Source organism: Silene latifolia, chromosome 9 (assembly GCF_048544455.1).
Source record: "Silene latifolia isolate original U9 population chromosome 9, ASM4854445v1, whole genome shotgun sequence".
NCBI classification, from domain to species: Eukaryota; Viridiplantae; Streptophyta; class Magnoliopsida; order Caryophyllales; family Caryophyllaceae; genus Silene; species Silene latifolia.
Window position 1 is genome coordinate 7,222,766 of NC_133534.1, and position 16,146 is coordinate 7,238,911.

The 16,146-nt window shown below is 41.8% G+C and overlaps 1 non-coding gene across 1 annotated transcript; it reads right to left on the reverse strand.

Moving 5' to 3' along the window:
- Positions 1-570: 570 nt before the first annotated feature.
- Positions 571-677, reverse strand: LOC141603136 (small nucleolar RNA R71). Its single transcript, XR_012525032.1, has one exon. It is a non-coding gene; the product is annotated as a small nucleolar RNA R71 (small nucleolar RNA).
- Between the last annotated feature and the right edge of the window lie 15,469 nt (positions 678-16,146).

A 16,146-nucleotide genomic window follows, 5' to 3' on the forward strand; every position in this document is an offset into this window, starting at 1 on the left:
AGAGCTCGTAGAGGTCCTCCAATTCGCCCGATTGACCACGAGATCGAAGCAACCGCGAGAAGACTAAATTCACTCCGTAGAAGAGGGCTTATAGAAACACCGATTCCTCAAGAAAATTCAGTAATTGAGAACCTTCGAGAAGAACCACGGGTCTTTGAAACTTTCGAAAATCCTTTTGCAACACCGGAAACGGAAGTAACAATGGCCGCGGTTCCTATGAGAGATAACTTGGCTCCGAAAAAGGTGGTGAATCCGAGTATCGTCAAGCCACCCATCCAAGCCAACAATTTTGATGTGAAAGCCACCTTGCTTCAACTTGTCCAAGGGAACCAATTCGGAGGGGGAGCCACCGAAAACCCCAACGAGCATCTCAACGAGTTCTTGGATAGTTGTGACATGTTCAAGGCCAATGGAGTGACGGAGGATGCCGTGCGCCTTAGGCTTTTCCCTTACTCCTTGAGGGGAAGTGCCAAGGAGTGGCTTAAAAGTTGTGAACCCGACTCTCTTCGGACTTGGGACGATGTCTCTAAGGCTTTCCTAAACAAGTATTTCCCACCCCAACGAACCGCAAGAATCAAGAGTGAGCTCCAAGGCTTCACCCAACAAGAAGATGAGACCCTTTATGAAGCATGGGAGAGGTACAAGGGCCTCCAAAGGCTATGTCCTCACCACGGTATTGGGGATGATGAGCTCATCAACAATTTCTATGAAGGGTTAAACAATGAGATGAAGATGAACCTTGATTCCGGCTCGGGGAAGGGAGCATTGGATAAGATAGATCACAAGACGGCGAAAGAGCTTATTGAAGAAATGGCTTCTCGTACCTTTCATTGGAACAATGATAGGCACAAGAGGAAAGGGAAGTCAACGGTCGAATCGGCCAACAATGTGGAAGTGAAAGAGATGACAGAAGAGCTTAAGCAACAAGTTGCCTTGATGAGCTCAAGCAAAACATCTAGCAATTATTCTATGAGGAACCAAGTCTATAATTGTGAGCTTTGTGGAGACCAAGGGCACCCACCCAATGAGTGTCCTTTGGTGGTTGGAGATGGCAATTGTATGGAGCAAGTGAACGGGATATGGGAGTCTAGTCCGGCCAAGCAAGCATTTAACAACAACCAATATCACCCCGGAATGAGAGCCCACCCAAACTTCTCCTATGGCTCTCAAAATGTCCAAAACCCAACCTTCCAACAAAAATCACAACAACCAAACTTTCAAGCTCCAAAACAAAACACAACATTCAATCAAGCTCCACCGGGTTTCCAAGGGAGAACCTTCCAACCAAGACAACAACAATTTCAACCACTTAACCCACCAACCACCCAACCTTTCCAACAAAACACCCAACCTTTCCAACAAAACACCCAACCAAAGTCAAGCTTGGAACTCATGATGGAACAATTGATGACTTCCCAAAACCAACTTGTCAATACTCAAACACAATTCATCAACCATTCCACTCAAAAACATGACGAGACAACCTCATCCATCAACCAACTTAGGACCCAAATGCAAGCTTCTCAACGGATGACGGACAACCAAATCTCCCAATTGGCTACCCAAATGAGCCAACTACAAGCCTCCCAAGGGAAATTCCCGGGTAAAACCGAGGAAAATCCGAAAACCATGAATGCTATCCACTTGAGGAGTGGTAGATATTTGGAAGACCGGGAATTTGTCAAGAAGAGGAAGAGTAGTAGACCGGGTGATGTCATTGAACCTCAAGTTGTGGGTGAACCACCTAAGGTAATTGAAGAAAAGGAGGGAGAAGATGAGCTCGTGGAAGTTGTTGTGGAAACACCAAGAGTGATGGATGAACCAACTAGGGTGGTTGAAGAGCCTCAACAACAAGTTGTAAGAACTTATGTGCCACCGATTCCTTTTCCACAAAGGTTGGCAAGAGCCAAACTTGAACAAAAGTATGGAAAGTTCATGGACATGATGAAGGGTATCAACATTACCATGCCTTTCATTGATGCCGTAAAGGAGATTCCAAGCTATGGAAAGTTCTTGAAGGAGCTCATCTCAAACAAAAACTCCTTGAGCCCGACAACTACGGTGAACTTATCCAAGGAGTGTAGTGCAATTCTCATGAATGAGGCTCCTCAAAAGCTTGAAGACCCGAGGAGCTTTTCCATACCTTGTAAGATTGGGACCGTGCATATTGAGAGGGCCTTGTGTGATTTGGGGGCAAGCATTAGTCTTATGCCCCTCAAAATTTTCAAGAAATTGAAAGGTTATGAGCTTTCACCAACAAGGGTTTCTCTCCAACTTGCAGATAGGTCGGTAAGATACCCAATTGGTCTTGTGGAGGATGTCCCACTCAAGGTGGGGAAACTTGCATTCCCATGTGATTTCTATGTTATGGACATCCCCGAAGACTCGAATATTCCCATCATATTGGGGCGACCATGCCTTGCTACGGGGGGTGCCATGATTGATGTGAAGAACGGGAAGCTTTCTTTGCAAGTGGGTGAAGATAAGGTTGAATTCTCCTTGAACAAGGCTATGAAAGAGCCTTCGGAAGAAAAGTCTTGTTATATGATTGATGTGGTAGAAGAATGGGTTGATATGAAGAAATTTGATGAAGACAAGGGTTTACAAGGGTTCCTTGAGGGCAAGGTAAAAGATTGCAAGGAGCACCGGGAGTATGCTTTAGCTATGGAAGCAACGGTTGAAGAAGACCCGGATAAAGAATTTGAAAGCTTGAGAGGAGATGGTAAAAAGGAGGAGAGATCTACGCCTCCTCAAGTGGAGTTGAAACCTCTTCCCTCTACTCTTAAACATGCTTTCCTTGGCCCTAATGACACTTACCCTATTATTGTCAATAGTGCACTCAATGACACCGAACTTCAAAAGTTACTTGATGTTGTGAGAAAATACAAAGATGTCATTGGGTACTCAATTGATGATATCAAGGGGATTAGCCCTTCTTTTTGCACCCATCGCATTCACTTGGAGGATGAGAGTGCATCTTCCATTGAGCCTCAACGCCGCCTTAACCCCGCTATGAAAGAAGTGGTTAGGAAGGAGGTGTTGAAGCTCTATGATGCAAGCATAATTTACCCTATCTCCGATAGTGCATGGGTGAGCCCGGTGCATGTTGTGCCAAAGAAGGGCGAGGTCACGGTAGTCACCAATGATAAGAACGAACTCATTCCAACAAGAGTCACAACCGGGTGGAGAATGTGTATAGACTATAGACGCCTTAACAAGGCAACTAGGAAAGACCATTTCCCCCTCCCTTTCCTTGACCAAATGTTGGAAAGACTTGCCCAACACTCTCATTTTTGCTACCTTGATGGGTTTTCGGGATTTTTCCAAATCCCGATTCACCCTAATGACCAAGAAAAGACCACCTTCACGTGCCCGTTTGGCACCTTTGCTTATAGGCGCATGCCCTTTGGTCTTTGCAATGCGTCGGCCACATTTCAAAGATGCATGCTAGCTATATTTTCCGAATATGTTGAGAATATCATGGAGGTGTTTATGGACGATTTCTCCGTCGTAGGCACCTCATTTGATGGATGTCTAGCTAATTTGGGTAAGGTCTTGAAAAGATGTCAAGAGAGCGGTCTAGTCTTGAATTGGGAGAAATGTCACTTCATGGTGACATCCGGGGTTGTTTTGGGTCATGTAGTGTCAAGTAAAGGCTTGGAAGTTGATCAAGCCAAGATAGAAGTGATTAAAACTTTACCCCCTCCCACTAATGTTAAAGGAATTTGAAGTTTTCTTGGGCATGCCGGTTTTTACCGGAGATTTATCAACGATTTTTCTTTGATTGCCCGACCTTTAACATTGTTGCTTGGAAAAGATGTGCCTTTCGAATTTAATAATGAGTGTTTGGATGCTTTCAATAGGTTGAAGGAAGCTCTCATCACCGCTCCAATTATGCAACCTCCCACTTGGGGAGAACCTTTTGAGTTGATGTGCGATGCTAGTGATGTAGCGGTGGGAGCGGTGCTTGGACAAAAGAAGAATGGTAAACTTCATGCCATATATTATGCAAGCAAAACCTTGGATGAAGCTCAATCACACTACACCACCACCGAGAAGGAGCTTTTGGCGGTCATATATGCCATGAACAAGTTTCGTTCTTACTTGGTGGGCTCTAAAGTAATTGTGCACACCGATCACACGGCATTGAGGCACTTGCTAATCAAGAAGGAATCAAAACCACGCTTGATTCGGTGGATACTTTTGCTACAAGAGTTTGATATTGAAATTAGAGACAAGAAGGGTGTGGAAAACGTGGTAGCCGATCATCTTTCTCGGCTATTCCATGACAAGGGTAAGGATGAATTGCCAATTGATGACTCCTTGCCGGATGATCAATTATTCGCACTTGCTTTGATGGATGTCCCTTGGTACGCGGATTATGTCAATTACTTGGTATCCGGGGTCATCCCACATGGTTATGACTCCCATAAGAAGAAGAAATTCTTTCACGATCTTAAGCAATATTTTTGGGAGGAACCATGTCTTTACAAGTCGTGTGCGGATGGGATAATTAGAAGATGCATCCCGAATGAAGAGGTAAAACCCATAATCTCTCATTTCCATGACATGCCAAGTGGAGGGCATGGTAGTTCACGAAAAACCGCCGCAAGGGTACTTTAATGTGGTTTTTATTGGCCTTCTCTATTCCATGATGTGGCAAGATATATCAAGGGGTGTGACAAATGCCAAAGAAGCGGTAACATTTCAAAGAGGCATGAAATGCCAATGAACTACATACTTGAAGTGGAGGTATTCGATGTATGGGGCATTGACTATCAAGGCCCTTTCCCCTCATCAAATGGGAATGAGTATATCCTTGTTGCGGTGGACTACGTGAGCAAATGGGTTGAAGCAATCCCAACAAAGACTTGTGACGCAAAATCGGTGACCAAACTTATGGAGACGATCATATTCCCAAGGTTTGGGGTTCCACGAATTGTGATTAGTGATCGTGGAACTCATTTTCGGGAAAGGACTCTTGATGCTCTACTTAAGAAACATGGGGTGCAACATAGGCGGATTCTTTCCTACCACCCACAAGCTAACGGCCAAGCCGAAATCTCTAACCGCGAGATCAAGATGATCCTTGAGAAGACCGTGAGCCGGTCAAGGAAAGATTGGTCAACCAAGCTAAATGATGCATTGTGGGCTTACCGGACCGCTTTCAAAACACCGATAGGAACTTCACCGTTCCGGTTGGTGTACGGGAAGCCTTGTCACTTGCCGGTAGAGTTGGAGCACAAGGCGCATTGGGCAATCCGACTCCTTAACTTTGACTTGAAGAGTGCCGGAGAGAAGCGACTACTTGACATCAATGAGCTAGAAGAGTTTAGGCTAGAGGCTTATGAGAGCTCTAGATTGTATAAGGAGAGGACCAAAAGATTTCATGACAAGGTCATAATTCGGAGAGATTTCAAGGAGGGAGAGTTGGTTCTCCTCTTTAACTCAAGGTTCAAGTTGTTTGCGGGGAAGCTCAAGTCTAAGTGGTCGGGACCCTTCACCGTGGTCCGAGTCTTTCCCCATGGCGCGATTGAAATATCCGATGGAGATCAATCCTTCAAGGTGAACGGGCAAAGGCTCAAGCACTACGTTGCCGGAACCCCTATCATCAAGAATGTGAGCTCCATCGCTACCTATATTCCAAATTATTGATTGTGATTCATAACTCCGTCGAGCCTACGACATAAAACAAGGGCGCTTCATGGGAGGCAACCCATGCATCTTTGTATATAGCTTGCATTTTAGACTAGTAGTGAGAGATTTGGAATCGTATTTTGTCTATTTGGATTAGTGACGGAGGTCACTTTTGAAGAACACAAGTATTATTTTCGTTGACCTGAAATCCCGACATCATGCGTCGGTGTAGTTGTGGAAAACAAGAATCCCGGGGTCAACGAAAAAGCTCGAATCCCGAGTTGAAGAAAAATTGAGCAAATTGGAAGAACACAACGAAAAATAGCTGTGTGTTGTGTTTTTGTTGAGTGGACCGGCCGGTTGGTCCACCGGCGAGAGGCCAAACTTATTTGCTGAAAAATTGAAGTAATGGTGTGTTTTTGTAGGCGACACTCGCTCACCGCATAACACACACGGGCAAACAGAAAACACGAAGAATTGATGATGAGGAGTGTGTTTTTGCGTGGAGAGCAAGCCACCACCGCAAAACACGCATGCTGACTTAGAAGAATTTGGAAAATTGGTGAAGAGGAGTGTTTTGCCGGTAGGCCGGCAGCCGGCTCACCGGCAAGACATTCATGCCTTGAAGCTGGGAAGTTGAAATTTGAGTAAGGAGTGTGTTTTGGTAGGAGGTCAAGAGCCGCTACCACCCACCGCATAACACACCTGGTATTTGGAAAATTTATTGAGAAGAGTGATTTTCCGGTGGACCGGCAGCCGGTTGGTCCACCGGCAGCGAGGTCAAAATCTGAGGAGAGAAATTCGAAAATTTGGAAAATTGGGGAGTGCGTTTTACCGGCAGACCGGCTGCCGGTTTGCCAACCGGCAAAACGCACCCGCAGAACACAATTAAAACCACGAAAACCCCTTTTTCCTCATTTCATTTCTTCTTTCTTCCTCCTTCACTCCTCCATTATTTTCCCCCTTTTCAACCCTAACTCCATCAAAACTCAATCAAACTTCCTCCAACCTTCACCAATCTCCTCTAATCAACAAGATGGCCGGAAGAAGAACAAGAGCGGATGTAGCAAGGGATCAAGCGGAGTTGATGGCTCGCGCCGCGACTGATACAAATCCCGATCCGGACTTTCCTACGGTTGAGTTTGCCACACAAACTCAGAAGGGTAAGTTTATTCTACTCAAAAATCGTCCCCTCACCCCAACTAAGTTTTTACATCATCCCTCCTTGTCGACCCTTGGGATAGCTAGGGAGACAGAAGCTCTCTTTGCGGGGTGTGGTATGAGGGGAATATTTACAATGCATGAGTATACTTACCCCCGGATTACTTGGGAATTTTTGAGTAGTCTACAAATTAAAAAGCACCGGCAATCGAATATGGTGGCTACCCTTAGCTTTCGTCTCATGAACCGGGAGCACAATATTACTTTGGGTCGGTTGGCTAGCATGTTTGGGTTAGAGAATGCACCGTCACATAACCCACCCGCTGATTTTCATTATTCCCGAGCGTGGAAAGCAATTTCGGGCCTTGATGATAAAGTTGGGGTGAAAAGCCCCGCGATTAGTTGCCACAACCCCGTCATTCGGGTGTGGCATAGATGTATGGGTTGCACCGTTCTTGCGGTAGATGAGCCATGGGTGTTTAGGACCCACGAACTTGAAATATTGGGGTCCTACTTGTTCACAAAACCCACCCCCTTTCGAATTAATGTGGCTCACTACCTAGCCCTTAACCTATCAAAGATTGCAAGTTCTCCGGGGCACAAAGTCCCGATTCATGTGGGTGGCATGATCACCCGAATTGCCCGAAATTTAGACCGTCCGGTAGACCTTTCTACCATGAATTGGATACCCGGGGACACTTACTTAACAAAGCATTACTTGACCACGAAGCTTGAGTGGCTCAAAGAGAACCCCGACGATGGCCATGAGTATTGGCAAATTAATTATAAGAACTTTATCCGGCTTCCCAATGTCACCGCCGTTAAGATTGAGAAAGATAAGGATGATTACCTCCTCCCGATTCAAGCGGGGGCACCCACCGACCAACCTCCCCCAAACCCTACTCGTGTTTATTCGCGAGTCCGTCGAGTGGACACTCCTTCTACCCTCCAATACCAAATGCCACAAACTCATCAACCTCCACCGTGGCAATTTCAACAAGGTGAGGGGTCCTCCTCGAACCCTCCTTCCTATCCTCCCTTGCCACCTTCCCTCACCAAGTGGATGGAGAGGATGGACATTGCCACGGCGAAAGCCTCTAGTGAGAGGGACATTTTGGGGAGAAAGTTGGACCGGATATACTATGATCAAGCTACCGGTACTTATCCCATCTACGATGATTTTTGTCGACGGGATTACGTGGGCTATGAGGACCCTCACCCCTCCTACTTCACTTGGCCTGACGGGAACTACCCGAGAGCGGACGGGAGTATGGTCCACGGAGGTCTTAACCTCCAACCGGACTACTTTTCCGCCCCTATCTTCCCCCCTAGGCCCGAGTATCGACCGGAGGGGCATGATGCCTAATGGTTAGGGGTTCGGCCCTACTTTACTAGTGATGTGGGTGCGTCGGGTTCCGGTGGTGGTTTCACGGGAGGTGATGGCGGTGTTATGAATATGAGTTGTGATTTCACGGGCGGTTTCATGAGCGGCGTTGATGGAGGTAATTTCACCTTCAACGCCGATGATTTAATTCAAGGCTCCGAGTTAAATACCGGAGAAAATGATGATGATATTGATGATGATGAGATGGACTCCTAGTCCCGAGAGGCCTAGTTGGCGGCCTATTATCCTCCCTTTTCAATCCAATGCCTTTGGTATGCTCCTCATATTCAATCCAAAATGACAAGTACGATCTCTCCCTTTTATCCAAACTCTCTCATTCACGTTTAATTTTTCGCATGCATTTAGTTGATAATTCATCTAGTTGCATTCATATAGGATTGCATTAGATTTCAATTTTGTAATATATTGTCACATTTAGTAATTGCATTCACTTAGCATAACTTGCATTGTCATTTAAATTTTGCACATAGAATAGAGCATGCATTGCATTTTCAAAAAAAAAAAAAAAAACAACTAAAAAATGAAAAAAATTACAAAAACCACCAAAAATATGTTACTTTTTTTTTGACTAAATTGCCCTCCCGTGTCTATAAATAAGTGTGGGGAGGGCCTAAAAAAAAAACAAAAACATGTCTTTTAAATTAAATTTCCTCCACACATTTATTTCCATTTGGGAGTAATGTAAATAAATAAGTGTGGGGAGGGAGTTCTTATATCAAAAAAAAAAACCACAAAAATATGTCTTTTTAATTTTTCGAAAACAAAAAATACCAAAAATATGTTATTTTCATTTCAAAAATTAAAAATACAAAAATATGTTCCTTTCTTTTTCTTATTCACTCCCTATGCTTTTGTCCATTGAGGACAATGTACATTTCAAGTGTGGGGAGGGAAATATCCACTTTGTGAATATTGTTTATATTTGTTCATATCATTATATACTTGTAAATTTGATAAAATTTCAAGAAAATGCCTAAAAATTGAAAAATACAAAAAATTTGCATTGTATATATATGTTTTGTCTAACCTTTGGCATGGCGCATTGACCACTTGAGGCAAAAGGAGCTAGAAGGCCGCTTGGTATAATCCTTCCTATCTCTTACTCCTTTTACTATTCTTTCTTTTTGGTATCTTGGATATTTTGAAGGAGAATGGGAATTTTGATGCCTTGGGTGTCTCCTTGGGAGACCGTTTGGATTGTTGGTGTTGATGTGCTGCTAGGATTAGCCAACTTGTTGCACGTTTCGTTTCATGTTTGTTAGTTTAAAATTCCGCATGCATTTGTCCACATGTAAATATATGTTGTATTTCCTTCATTTTGCATTGAGTTTGTATATAAATTTTTAAGGAAGAACATGGTCAAGGAAGGGAACCAAGTACCCCCATGATGAACCAATGTGCCCAATTGTGCCTTTCCCCTCCTCGTGACTCGCACCCGTGGCCTCTTAGTTAGCCGAGGAAGGAGGGCTTGACCAATGAGTTTGGGCCGATCTTGTGAGACCTAGGGCCGTAGACTAGACCTTTGGCTCGACTTAGCTACTCAAAGGTAAGGGTAGAGCCTCCTAGGGTGGGTACATTCATACCCCGCCCTCATCTAGGTTCGAGAGTAGGTCTCCTCGCGAGACGTGTCACATCATTACGCATAAGTGTGTCGCATCGTCCTTAGACCATGAAATTGCATTACATTTTTGTGCATATGATATGAAGCAAAAAATCAGTTTTTATGAGCCTCACATAGCCAAATAGCCTTGTTTTCTCCCCTACATTGTCCCCCTTTTTTGATTCACCCCCTTTGAGCTTAGCCTTTTCATTTGACAAACCCACCTAAATAGCTACATTCCCATAACCACCCTTCCTTAATCAAGAATTGGTCGGTTTTTGTAGTTGTGTTGTAGGAGGTGATTTGGGTCGTGACGGTGGATGGCTTGCACGTCCACTTGGGTCGGATTTCGATGTAAATTTGGTTTTGTATATAAATAAGAGGTTTTGAGAAAGAAATGAAAAGCAAAATAGAAAAGTGAAAAAGTCATGAAAAATCAAAAAAAGAAATGAGTTGTGTTGTATATATTTGTTTGTTGTCAAGAAAAAAAAGAAAAAGGCAAGCAACACCCCTACTCATCATTTAAAGGGGTAGAAAAAGCCGTTGCTAAATAAAAGGGCAAATTGATGTTTTTCCAAAGATGAGTCGGGTTTACACATTTTTTGCATGGCTTGGGAAATCGAGTCGTTGTTACGGTGTAGACGTTACCATTTGTTGAAATAAAAGGAGCTTTATCGAATTTTTCCTACTTGAGTTGGGTTTATGCAATTTTCGCATAGTTTTGGTCATCAATGCTATGTTAGGGCATAGATGTGTCTCATGTGTTGCAATAAGAGATGGGATGTGATGTGTCGAATTCTTGATTTGAGCCCCACATGTCCAAACGGTGCTTGCACCAATCTCGTTTCGACCTACTCCTTAGCCCCGTTGTAACCCTTGCTTCATTTTTGTGTGCATTTTACCATTGTTTGCATTTCATTGGACATAGGACGGTTTTACACATTAGATTGCGGGCACGAATTCGCTAGTTGAGTTAGTTGAGTGATTTTGGTTACTTTTTGTCACAAAAATCACCTTGTTCTTTCATTGAGTGACGAGTGAAAACCGTGAGGATGTCGTTGCCTTGGTCCCCTTAGTCATGGGTCCTTCGGTTGAATCTTGTGTCGGTTTTGTAATTCTCGGCGGACTTGCCCTTTCTCCCCTTTCCCCGCTCTCGAATTTGTTTCTTGAGCATTGGTCACGCGAGGGTTGCTTTAGTCACGTTTAGGGGGTTGGCACCTCAATTGGAACTTCTGAGACGGTACTCCCGACCAAGACCGTGTTTTGTTATTTGAAAAATTCGGCCACTTAGATGAGGAAAGTGGATCATTTTGTTAGATGCATTCTATTTGTTGATTACGTGCTATCGTGATGAATGTGTCGGAAGTTTTGTAGCAAGACCCAACTTGCCTTGTAATAGGACACTCTCCCCTCATGGGTGTCAAATTGTGAGTTGAAGGGGGCGTTGAGTGCGCTAATACTCGATCGGCTTAAGGAGTAGTTTAGTTGAGTGATGCTTATATTGTGCATCCACTCTCCATATCTATCATAATAATGCTTTGTACATTTGGTTTTGGGACTTACTCGGGGACGAGTAAGGTTTAAGTGTGGGGAGGTTTGATATACGATTAATTTACTTCTAATTCCCCTCTTTCTTTCATGCATACCGACTCGTATCGAATCGGTTTCGGGTGTTTTTCCTTGCATTTTGTGCCCAATGCCCGTACTTGTTACCTTGTGTATCCTTTGTAGGAAACGATCCAAGTATAGAGAAATTGGGGCAAGAAAGGCACCCCATTGCCTTTACATGAAGAAGAGGTGAAGAAATGGTAAACATTGTGTTCTGCCGGCAGACCGGCAGCCGGTCTAGCCACCGGCAGAACACACCCCAGAGAATTACTTAAGAAGTTGAAGAAAAGCTGAAGACTGTGTTTTGCCGGCAGGCCGGCAGCCGGCCCACCGGTAGAACACAGCTAGAGGATTTAATTGAAGAATTTGGTGAAAAACAAGCTTGACCTCGCTGCCGGTAGGAGGACCGGCAGCCGGTCAACCGGTATTACACACCCCTAAGAAGAAGAAGAAGTCCTGAAGAAGGTGTTTTGCCGGAAGGCCGGCAGCCGGCCCACCGGCAAAACACAAATACCAGATATTTTAATTCCTTGCGCGGTTTTGCCGGTAGGAGCACCGGCAGCCGGTGCACCGGCAAAACGCAGCAGCAGCGAGATTTGGGCTTTTCTCTCTTTTCTTCCTCTTTTCTTCCTAATCTTGTACAAGCCTATAAATACCCCCTCTTAAACACTTTTGTACACACAACCCTAGATCCAGAATATTTACCCTTTCAAGGTTAAAACTTATTTAATCTCTTTGTTAATCTTTCCTTAATTAGAGAAGTTCTTCAATTAATTAGTGATAGAATTTGGGTTTGTAAGAAGATTGAAGGTTCTCCTTCTTTATTATTTCTATCCAAATTCCTCTTTTGCTATTGAGTTGGTATTAATTCTCTCCCTATTTTCATTTGTTTACATTTTGTTCTTCTTTCATGTTTGTTTGATTGTTTATGTTAAAATTGTTGTTGTTGTTTGTTTGTTGTTGTTGTTTTCACACTACTACAAAATGAGGCTATGGTAACACCATGTAAATGTTGCAAAATGTCTTATAAATGTTGCCTTATACTTGAGGCAACACTTTTAGATGTGCTGCTTAAAGCTCCGTTGCAATAACTCAATGCAACATTTAGTGCAACACTTTATGAGTTAAGGCAACATTTTTTAAAAGTGTTGCATCTATTTTTAATCTGCAACACTTTTTTTCAGCAACACTTTTATATGCTTTTGCAACACTTTTGTTGTTGAAAAGGCAACACTTATATAAACAAACGCAGCATTTTTCATGTTAATGAAGCAACACTTTCGAAATAAATGCAATACTTTAAAATCGAGAATGCAACATTTTACTTTTGTAGTGCATCATTTGTAAGAGACCAATAATTTCATAAATAAACGTAATTATACTGTTTTAGCTTTTAAATAAAATGTAAGCATTGTATTAAAAGCTTTAATCCAAACCCAAATACACAAGTGTTTTACATCACTAATCCTAATACAAAATTAAAACCTTAAACACCTCCAACAAACTTAGTAATACAATTTCTGAACCTAAAGCCAATCTAAATCACTCAAAACAATATGATTTCTCAATTTGGCAGCTGATTGACATATCATTAAGAACATGCTTTTGTAGTCGACTCTGCTCCTCTGACTCTTTATCCAGGTGTGGGAAATATTGCTGAAACACAAGCGTTAAGATAGTTTAAAACCAGTGTAGTCTTACATCAAAGAAATGTGCAGATGGGAATGAATGGTAAAAAAACATGAAAAAAAAGATAAATGAAGTTAGCAATCCACAAGAACCTGAAGAATTACAACTGCATTTCTCTAGGATGTTCAAACAAATCTACATGCATCTTCGCATTTACTTGTTGCTCGATTACACGCATAACGACTTAAAATCGGTAAATAGCGGTGCCAAATATTTATTCAACCATCTCATCAACCAAAAATCTAAATAGTGTGCGTGACAAATATGAAGAGAATAGTTCGTCCATAAATCATGAACCTTATCGACTTCTTCTTCAGAATATAACATTATGTCTACTACAAGTAAACATATACTTGAAGGATGAATTAAAAGGAGTATCTAACAAACAAATATTATCATTGCCCCACAAAAAATCTAAAGGAAAAGAAACACATTTTAAAAGTAGTACGTAATACTCTAGTCCAAGATCGTCGTATGCCATCAAGTTCGCTTACCTCAAGTTGTTGAGGAGTCGAGTGAATCAGGTAGTTCCCTTGATTGTTCAAAGTCCGTAAGTAAAAACTAGTACTACTAACAACCTGTACATGAGAAGCACTTTACTCATATTTCAGTAAATGGAAGGGAAATTCTCATTTCAGACTGCCTTGGGCCTTTTTCCGTCTGAAATTAAGACAACCAAAATGTGACCATTTTACGATAAAACATAAATATTTCTTGATAAAATGTTACTATCAATTTTTTGTTAAGAAGTGACAATTTTAATTATAACATTTTATCACTAAATGGTCACTTTTACTTATAAAATGTTGACAATTTCTTGTCTTAAGTTAAGCCCGTCCTAAGGAAGATGTACTGAAAATGGAAGGGGGCAATATTATTTAACCTGTTTGGGTATGAGTGTGTTCATGGCTAAGCAATTATATAAATCGGAATGTATTGATTCTTAATGAAATCAATGAACATACAACCTAAGTACCAAATCAGAAGCAGAGTAAGAGACTAAGGCCTTGTTTGGATAGAAAAAAAGGAGGGAAAAGAAGGGGAGGGAGGAGGAGGGAAGAGAAAGGAAGGGAAGGGAGAATGGAGGAGATGATTTTCCCTCCAAATCTTGCCTATGTTGGTGGGGAAATAATTTGTCTTGTAGGAGGGAAATGGAGGGATCCATTTTCCCTCCCCTCCAAATCCCTTTACCTTCATTTTGCTAACCAAACAATGGATTTCTCATCCTTCCAATGGGTGTGTTTGGATAGGAAAAATGAAGGGAAAGAGAGAGGAGGGGGAAGGAGGGAAGAGAAAGAGAGGGAAGGGAAGGGGAGGGGAAATGGGGTGTGGGTGTTTGGATACAATTCCCTCTAACTCTTGCCTATTGTGGAGAAATTTTAATTTGCCTTGGAGGAGGGAAAATGGATCACTCCAAATCGTTTACCCTTCATTTCCCTCCACCCTCATTTGCTATCCAAATAAGAGATTTTAAATCTCCTATTCTCCCTCCCTTTCCTTTCTCTCCAAATCCTTCAATCCAAACCCACCCTAAGAGAACAAACAATTGGAAATAAAACAATACATAAGTAATAGATTAATAAAAAATTAACTTAAATCAAACAAACAAGGCTTATCGTTGATGAGTAAAATTGAACAACAAGGCTTAACAAATCTTTTTGTTTTTTTCATGTCTTGTGATCCACCGGAGAGTTCTTGTACATCTTATGTGAGTGACATAACTCACTCTTCACCAGTACAATCAATGCTTTACAAAGCACACAAGCATTCACAATCGAAATACCCTGCCCGAGATGAAGTCATGAACCACACCAAGTGATCATTCGTTAAGCAGTAAAAAATTATACGAGTACCTGTCAAGTGTCCCAGAATTACAAAGGTCAATCCGGTAGCTAAAGATTTCGAGGCTCCTTCAAGAACTTCCTGATGGAGAACCAACATCTATATAAAAAAGTTATAGTCCAAGAATTGGTGTTTTCAGCAAAGTCTACTTATACTTGTTAAATCACATACACCACATAAAGAAAAGTCAATCCCCTAGACCCAAAGGGCAAAAATCGTCACCCTGACTTAAGTCTAACAAGCACAATAGCAAATATATACTCACTATCATTTTACACCCATTTTTCCCGATATCCAACATTCAAAAACCTAACCTACGCAGCGATATAGTGTAATCGAGTATTACACAGTTAATAGATAGGAAGTGCACCAATGCAAGCATGTCGATAATACGTGAATTGTACACAAAGGAGAAAATGGTCTCAAATCATTCGACAAATTACAAAAGAAATTGACAAAAATATGAAGAAAAAATTGAATTATACCTGGAAAATCGAAAAAAAAATGATTAACGCAAGGTAAAGAAGAAGTGAATCGGGCCTAAAAGACGGAGAATGAGCGGAGGAGTTGAAGCGTTTACGCTTTGATTGTCGCGGAAAATAGATTGAACAAATGCACCTACAAAATTGATTGAATAGCAGTTAACAAGAACTTATTGAAGGAAATCAATTAAGGATAGACGCACAATGGTGGAATACTGGAATTGAATAGTGACATTAGGTTTTTTTTTTTGTCTTTTTTTTGAATTTGGTTATAGGGAGGCGCATTGACTTTAGCCGTAAAATGAAAATTTTGGATATCAATTGGGCGCAAAATGAAAGTTTAGAGTTCCGCCTACTCCAATTTCATTATTTTTGTAAAATTATACTTCCTCCCGAGTTGTATACGTTTACTATCTTTTATGTTACTCGTATATATTAGAAGTTATAATGGAGATTCTCCTTACAAAATCAAGCGTATACAATTCAATGGAGCGAAAGAATTATGGAGTACTCCGAATAAAATAACCGGTGAACGGGTCGTACATGTTTTATATATTCACCTAAGACTTAATTCGAGTAGTTACGTCAAATGTAAAGCATATTGTGTTATTTTGATTAAGTCGGGTTAATTTTTGTAATTTTGATTTGCGTACTCATTGAGTCAGGTCGATATTCAATTAGGTAAGTAATTGGATTCTCGTCAGATAATTTAATCTGCCAAA